This window comes from Cornus florida, unplaced genomic scaffold (assembly GCF_030987335.1).
Source record: "Cornus florida cultivar Cherokee Brave unplaced genomic scaffold, ASM3098733v1 CherokeeBrave_3.0.0_Hap2_Chr11, whole genome shotgun sequence".
NCBI classification, from domain to species: Eukaryota; Viridiplantae; Streptophyta; class Magnoliopsida; order Cornales; family Cornaceae; genus Cornus; species Cornus florida.
The window spans coordinates 129956155-129964384 of NW_026775581.1; the positions used below are offsets into that span (position 1 = coordinate 129956155).

The 8230-nt window shown below is 34.1% G+C and overlaps 1 non-coding gene across 1 annotated transcript; it reads right to left on the minus strand.

The window, feature by feature from the left end:
• On the minus strand, positions 1–74 carry TRNAV-AAC (transfer RNA valine (anticodon AAC)). The gene has a single exon. It is a non-coding gene; the product is annotated as a tRNA-Val (tRNA).
• Between the last annotated feature and the right edge of the window lie 8156 nt (positions 75–8230).

An 8230-nucleotide genomic window follows, 5' to 3' on the forward strand; every position in this document is an offset into this window, starting at 1 on the left:
TGGCTTCGCCCGGGTTCGAACCGGAGACCTTCAGTGTGTTAGACTGACGTGATAACCAACTACACCACGAAACCTGATGATGCTGAGAAGTTGTTCTTAGAATAAAAGACAAAGGAGTGGGGGGACAGAGTGCGGAGATTCGTTTAAAGGAATTTTAGAATTTTGAATTTAAATTATTTAATAGATGACGTGATATTTTGTAATCTGTGGATCATGCACGCAGAAGATATTTCAGAGGAAAGGAGCCAAATCCAATGCGGCAGCGGCTCCTCTCCTCTAAACAACCTCTACACGGATCTACGAATTTATGATATCCAACATCACTGAGAGTGCCATGTCATTGTTTATAATGTCAAAGACAAACTACTCTTTCATCCAAATCTCTCAAACAGAGCCGTCAAAATTTCTCAAAAGCTTCTTGGTAGATTTGGCTTGCCTTTTTAACACCAAGCCCTTGTGAGAAGAACCTCATTCGTTTTCCTCTTTAAATTCAGGTTTCTTCTCAAGATCTGTCCATAATTTAACAGCTCTCTCTCTCTCTCTCTCTACATATATTTATATATATACAAATATACAGAAATTTATATAGGAGTAATGCTCTCTTATTCATTGGTGAGCAAGAAATTCATTGAGACCATTAGATGTTAAAAAGGTAGTTATTAAAATAAAATAACAATTACATCCAACTATCATAATACATGGTAAGATTGAATATCTTGCTGATCATTTATGTATATCTAATTATCTACTAAGTATATATAAATGCAAATGTTGTTTACAACTAGGTTTAGAGAAGAAGAATTTGTAGTAGTCATACATATATATATATATATATATATCTAGGTTTTGAAGACAGATTTGGATAGAAGGAACAATCTGGACCGATTGAAGCGAGAGGAACGTTTTGATCAGGCAAACCAATCCCATGTTGATTTGGTGTTCTAAATCTTAGCTCCACCCTTGGAATTCAAACAGGAGATTTGGGATTGGAGCTATCAATTTCAATTCTAAAACTTCAATCCGAGTGTCGAACATACCTTAAAATCGCCAGGGTCGCTGTTTACATAAATCTATCCAAATTTGGAATTTGGAATTTCAACTTAACTTTCTGGGTATGTTGTATATATACACAAGTAACTTTCTGGGTATGTTGTATGTTGACACCCTTTTTGATAAATTTTGCATCGATGACGTGACAATTAGTTTGAGCTAAAAATGGGCCGAATAAAGGAGGGAGAAGTAGTTGAATTAGTTCACATAAGATTACAATTTTGTATTTATCTTTTAATTTGTTTCAATTATATATTAGTGGTTATCCTTAAGTTAGTTTAATTTAAATATATTATTTGTTTTGATAGAGTTATAATGTTAGTAAAATACTTACATATAAGAATTTGTTTTACGTACTATTTTTCTATAAATAATCAAAAGAGGGATGTTGAGATAGAGGTCCAGCACCTTCATAATCATTATATTTATTTGTTTATTTTTTCAAACCTTTCCTAAAATAGCATCCTTGCTATTTTTTTTCCCTATCTCCTCAATATCTCATTCTATCTTTCTTTCTATATCTATTTATCTCCTCTTTCTATTCTCTCAATTATTACTATATGATAAAATTCTTTTAATTAAGGCAATTAGAACTCAAAGAGGAGTTATATTTATTCTCTTTCTCCTCGCATTGCCTGATAGTCAATATTCTCAACCATATAATTGGTTTTGGCACGCTCGTGTCACATTAATTCCGAATCGGATCTAAGGAGTCGATTTTAGCGTCAACAACAACTAAAATACGTTTATTTATCTATTCTTTCCAACTATAAATATGCCTGTGTGTATATTGCAGTTAGAAAACATAAATCTCATTCGATTAAAAAAGAAAAATTCCACCTAATTAGGGCTGAAATTGAAGGGAAGAGAGAATTTGTATTTTGTTAGGCCTACACAAAGATAATACCGAGAAATTGTTCTCAGGATAAAAGAGAAAGAAGCATCAGAAGAAGGGGACAAAGAAGGAGGCTTGTAATCATTTCTATATTAAGAGTAGGTTTATAAAATTACGTACTAATAAATTTTAGCAAGGCTTATAACAGTAATTTCACCTGGAAACTACTCTTTTAATAATTATAAATAAAAATTTTGGGAGGCCAGCTCTAATTTCTCTTTGCAAAATTAATAATAATAATAATAATAAAAAAGAAAGATCTGAATTTCGCCAAGTCAGTAAGTAGAAAGAGAGAGAGAGAGAGAGAGAGTAGTGTAGTCTAATATAACAAGATCGACAGAGATATATACTCATGAATGGTGCGGTCGTGTCGTAACACCCCAAATTGCAAAGAAAGTGTGGCCAAGTTTAAATTTATAAAGTGTTGCTACTATTTCTAACTACTAATATAGATAGGGTGAGTAGGGATCGTCCCAAGGAATTGGGGGCAATGTTAATATGAAAACAAGGTCGGACTAGTAGGTTAAGTGATCAAAAGATGGTTTGATTGGTTAATTAAACTACAATGTAAATAAATTCAATACAACTACAATGTGAATAAATTCAATACAAGGCAATTAAAACAAATAAAAGGGTAGGTAACAAGAGAGAGACGTCTTGGGATTTAGAGGTCACCACTAAACATCACCTTTCTAGACACTTAATGTGTAATGAATGGGGGGAAATATGTGTTGCAATACAAAGAGGTGTGATCGATTGAATCAACAAGTATGGATGACTAATTAAGTATATATTGTTTAGACAACCTAGTGAATAACATAATATATCAAACTAAGCCATTATTCCTTTCTTTAAGCTCACAATCAACACACTAATAAGTTAGAGAATTATACTACTTGCATTCATAAGTATGGAACATCAAACAACAAGTATGGATTATCCTCACATCTAAGAAAGTAACACAACTACACTACATTTAAGTTAAGGATATGAAAATTAAACTAATTAAACTAAGGTAGATGCACAATCCATCAAGAAATGAGTATGAACCATTAAATTAATCACAAGAGTATTCTATTTAAGTACTATGCCTTGACGATCTCTAGATTCATAGCATCAATACACATAGACATGCATCAATATCACAAAACCAAGAGATACACACATGAACATCTATTCTAGCATACATAGACATATGAATAGAATGAAATGATCAATTGGAAGTATTAAATAACACAAATCATTGTAAAAACAAGATTCATATATAAATTAAATGTCAAGACAAGATTACAACACAAATCCCCTCAAAATACAAAACATCAAAGTTTAGAAGGCATGCTTAGGGCTAACTCTAGCCCTAAGAAGATGTTTAGCCACTCATTGATGTAGTCATCCAACCCTCAAGGGCCATCTCCATGGTAGGAATGATCTTTTTCTTGATGGAAACCCTAGATGAATGGAAGAACTCTCAAATAGTATATGTCTCTCTAATCTCTAGCCTCCTCTCCAAGAGTGTGTATGATATCTATGATGATATATGATATTATGATGTAAAAATGGCTCAAAATCTTTATATAGGTGGCTCAAGTGTCACACCCAATGGTCAGGTCTCGTGCACTAGGGTCCTCTAAATGATTGCACCACGAGCCATCTTTTAATGAGCTGGACTCTATTTTATTTCGGACTTGAGGAGGTTCGATCGATCAAATTCAGATGAGATCGATCGAACTCTGGCCAGATCAATCATAGTAAGGCCAGATCGATCAATCCTTGACGGCCCTTTTTTAGAATAATACAAATTTGAGATATTTTTGGGATATTTTAGGAAAAAAACAAAAATGGTAGGTGGGGATAAGATCAAGGAAGTTCGATTGATCTGAAGAAAGTTGGATCGATTGAAGATGAAAATTCTTGAGGATAAGGACAAGGGGTTTGATCTATCTTGGTGAGGCTGGATTGATCAATGTGAGATCGATCGAAAATATGTCTGATCGATCGAAACTTGCTGTTTTCCACCACTTTGCTTCTACTTTGCTTATTTCTTCCATTCAGCTTGAGATTGTTTCTTTTATACTCTAATTGGGCTGAATTGACTTATTTTGGGGATAAGTGCCTGAAAAGGGCAATAACATGAAATTAATCTAAAACGAAAAAATAAGATAGATAAAGGTCCTAGAATACTTGAGCTTAAGGGGTTTAAATGCACACTTTTCAGCGCCTATCAATGAACTTTGTATACCACAATTAAATCATTTTAGGAGTAATTAACACCAATTAAACATGCTAGCCACAATTAACAAATAATTAACTCACAAAGGTACAAGAAAACATGAATTAGACACCCCTATCTCAAGAATTACAAAAACCCCCAATTTGTGCCCTAGATCTCAAATTTCCTAGAGTGCACCAAACAAGAAATTGTTCCGATCAAATCGTAGATCTCACTGTGATCTTTAATTTGCCGCAAACGCCTCTAAAAAATACCAAGTATTAAGGGAGAAATCAAAACTTGAAGTTTTGATGCAAAAATAAAATGAAAATGAAAAGAAAATGAGAGAAGGAGAGAACTTGCGGGAAGGGAGAGAGAATGAGACCAAATTGTGGTCTCTTGGCCGCCAAATAGGTTAGTGGTGGGTCCCACCACTTCCCAAATTCTTTTCCTTTTTAATTTTATTTTAAATTCTTATTTTGCACCACACAATTAAATATACATACACCCTTAATAACCCACAACTACATACAACACATTAAATAGAAATACATTTGATGTAAATGGACCTAACTAAAATCTTCGTATGCCCCAATTCTGGTAGCGTGTCTCACACCGGACTGTCCGGCCCGAAAAACTGAAAAATGTCAAAATGGCCACCCTTGTATTTCAAAGAGTCCACCCTTGCATTTAAAGAGTCTTGGACTTAATGAAATGCCCTAAACAACTTTTGGACACAACCGGCACACTCCACAGTGTCCGGTACACAACAGCAAAATTCCCGAAAAAATGAAAAATGACGAAAAATGGAATCATCACAGAGTAGTTAGGGTTAAAGATAGGGTTAAACTTGGGTTTTGGTTTAGCATTTCATATGATGGGTTGGGCCTAAGTTATACCTCAAACCCACCCACGCAACTTTACTTGTTACATCCCTTTTTTGGATGACGTAGTCGTCATCAGCTTTAACATCATTCATGATACGAAGAAATAGTTCTCATCGCATCTTGAGTCATTTGTGAAAGTATTTCGGTGGATATATGCAATTCTCGTCAAAATAGTATTTCATTAGTTGACAATGGCTTTCCTCTCTGTCACGATTAATGTACTACTTCTTACGCGATTGAAAGACTTGTTCTTTTATATTTGGCCTCACTAAATTCAAAATTAAAATGTAAACATCTTAATTAATTTTGATGAATCAACGTGACAATATGATTATCTGATGAGGAGAATGACGAAGAAGATGAAAAATTAAAGTTTGACAAAGTAAAAGATCATGATGACGAAGAAAATTAGAGTCTGACAAAGAAAAAAATCGTGATAACGAATTCATTGAAATTTCGAGATTAATGAAAGAGATGGAGAAGCTATATAATATGAAAAATATAGCCGTTTGAAAAAAATAAATTTAAAATAAAACGCTAATGTGACTCTTCAAAAAATGATGATGCGGCAAATTTGAAGAGTTAAAATTTGCAGATGCCATAGAAAATACGCTTTGAAATGAAAATGTGTCGAATAAAATGTCCAATGGATATCCAACTGCATATGGCCGCATCAGAATAGTCACCGCCATAGTTTGAGCTCGTGAACCACCTTTTTTATTCTCATCATCTGATTGGACAATGAATTTTAACTAGGGAGTGTAGTTAATTCTATGGCTAATATTCGTATATAAGATCCTCATAATGGAACCTATCACATTTTATGACTACTACTTTAAGGTTTTTCCCTCCCTCTAAAACTCTGAAAATGTTGAGACCTTTGATGCCCTGTAACTTTGCACCCACCTTCTTCGTTGTTTCTCTTCATTTTCTTTAATCTTCACTGATACCATCTATGAAAAATATAATTGAGGCCACGAGAAAGATTGCCCACAATATGCCTTCGAATTGAGATTTCAAGTTAAAAAGTTAAATTAATTCGAATTACTCATAAAATTTAGGGTAAAATGCAAGAAACCCCCCTGAACTATGGGGGTTTTGCAACTAACCCCCCTGAACTACAAAAAACCCTCCTGGACTTTGATTTTGTTGCATATTATCCCATCAGGTCACCGAAAAAGGTAAATGACATTTTTGCCCTTACTATGAAACTACACCGTTTGAAGCATTATCATATTAATTTGCTGACGTGGCAAAAAAAAATCTCAACAGCCAATATTGACAGCACACCAAAGAGATAATGTACGTACTCTCTTTTACTCCATCACACCAACAACCAGCTTTTATTCGTGCCAGAGACACACATACATCCATTTGTAATGATTGCCTTGTAACCCACATGATTTCAAGCAATACACTGTGTGGAATAACAAGTGGCCAACTATAATTATCCTGCCTTTTTTGTTCCAAGCCTCTAAGGTAAGGGGTAAATCTTCTATTTCAAGCATCCCATAAATTTTCAAAATTCAATAATCAACTAGACCAATCAAATTAGATTCAAATTGATCAAAAAAAAGATAAAATATTCCACAAACATGCAATTGGTAAAAGAGAAAAAGGAACCCCAGTACCATAAATTGTATCATTGGATCTCGTTTTTTGCCAATAAGAACAAATACTTGTCCGTCGTTGAGAGCAATGGTCCGATAACCCGTTTTATGCTTTTTAACAATCTTCGGCGACCTGTTCAACCAGCTGCCATCGCTATCATCACCAGTCGTTCTTGCTCAGTTACAGCCAATCACCACCGATCTGTCCGTGCAACCCTTTTGCCTTGCAGTCGCCGCACTAGTAAGCCCCGTCGCCGTACCAGTAAGCCTCGTCGTCGGCGACCTATTCCTCTCTCTCTCCGGGTCTTTTCTCAGTTCACGACCCGCCGTTTCACCGCCGTCCTTCCGCATCATGACGTCCGTGTTCATTGGCAGTTCTTGCTTCTCGCCATTTCGTCCTCTGTATAGTCACCGGGACCATTACGTCCTCTGTGTTACAGTTTGACATGCGGTGAATCGATGATCTTGTCTTACTAGATTTTAATGAACTCATCCTTGCCGTAAAACCATACGATCCCCCAAACTAGGAAATTGAGAACGCTTTAAGACCTTCACGTGTTATAGGGACGATTCAGAGAATCAGAGTTGTGGATTTGGGGAAATTTTGATAAAGGCTTGTTTGGTCAATGTTCTAAAATTAAGGGCATTATTGTCCTTTCATGCTTCTATGGGTAGTATGGTCATTTAAATTTAAGAAACCAATTTTAACGGTCATATATCACCCGACGTTGAATAGATGGAGTGATCTGTAACAATTTTGCATAGTTCAGGGGGTTTCTTGCATTTTTAAAAGTTCAGGGGGTTAGTTGCAGATTTCCCCATAGTCTAGGGGGGGTTTCTTGTATTTTACCCTAAAATTTATTTGAATCACTTTCAAATTACATTACTCTTAAAACAAAAAGTTTTAAAAATTTATTGCAAAGTTTTAATAAACTACAACAAATTATTAAAAAAAATTAATTGTCCAAAGTTTTAACATATGATAAATTAAAATTTAAACAAAAGAATTTGAAAAAGAAAAAAGGTTGAATATTATATATAACGTGTTTAAAATAATATATTTATAATATTAAAATTTGAGTTCGGTGTGTGTTTGGGTTGCTAGTTCTTCAACCAAAATGCAATTCTTAAGTTCGGACTAAGATTTTTCAACTAAAGCCCAACCAAAGTGTAAAAATGATAATCCAAGTCTGCAACAAATTGGTATAACCTCTCAATTTGAGCCTAGGTGGGCAAAAGTGTGAATGTCTTGTATGTCTAAGGAAATATATATATATATATATATATATATATATTTATTATTATTATTATGAATGAATATTATTGTTACTAACAGATCGAGTTGCTAAAAATTATGTTGCAGTTTTAAAATACTGATATACATTAACATTTTTTTAATATATATCATTATCTACCCATTCTTTCCAACTATATATATGCGTGTGTGTATACTGCAGTTAGAAAGCTTAATCTCATTTACATTAAAAAAAAAAAAAAAAAAAACCACCTAATTAGGACAAAGATTATGCTGAGAAATTTTTTTTCCCTTAAGTAAAAGGTTCAAAAAAAGAGTAGAATT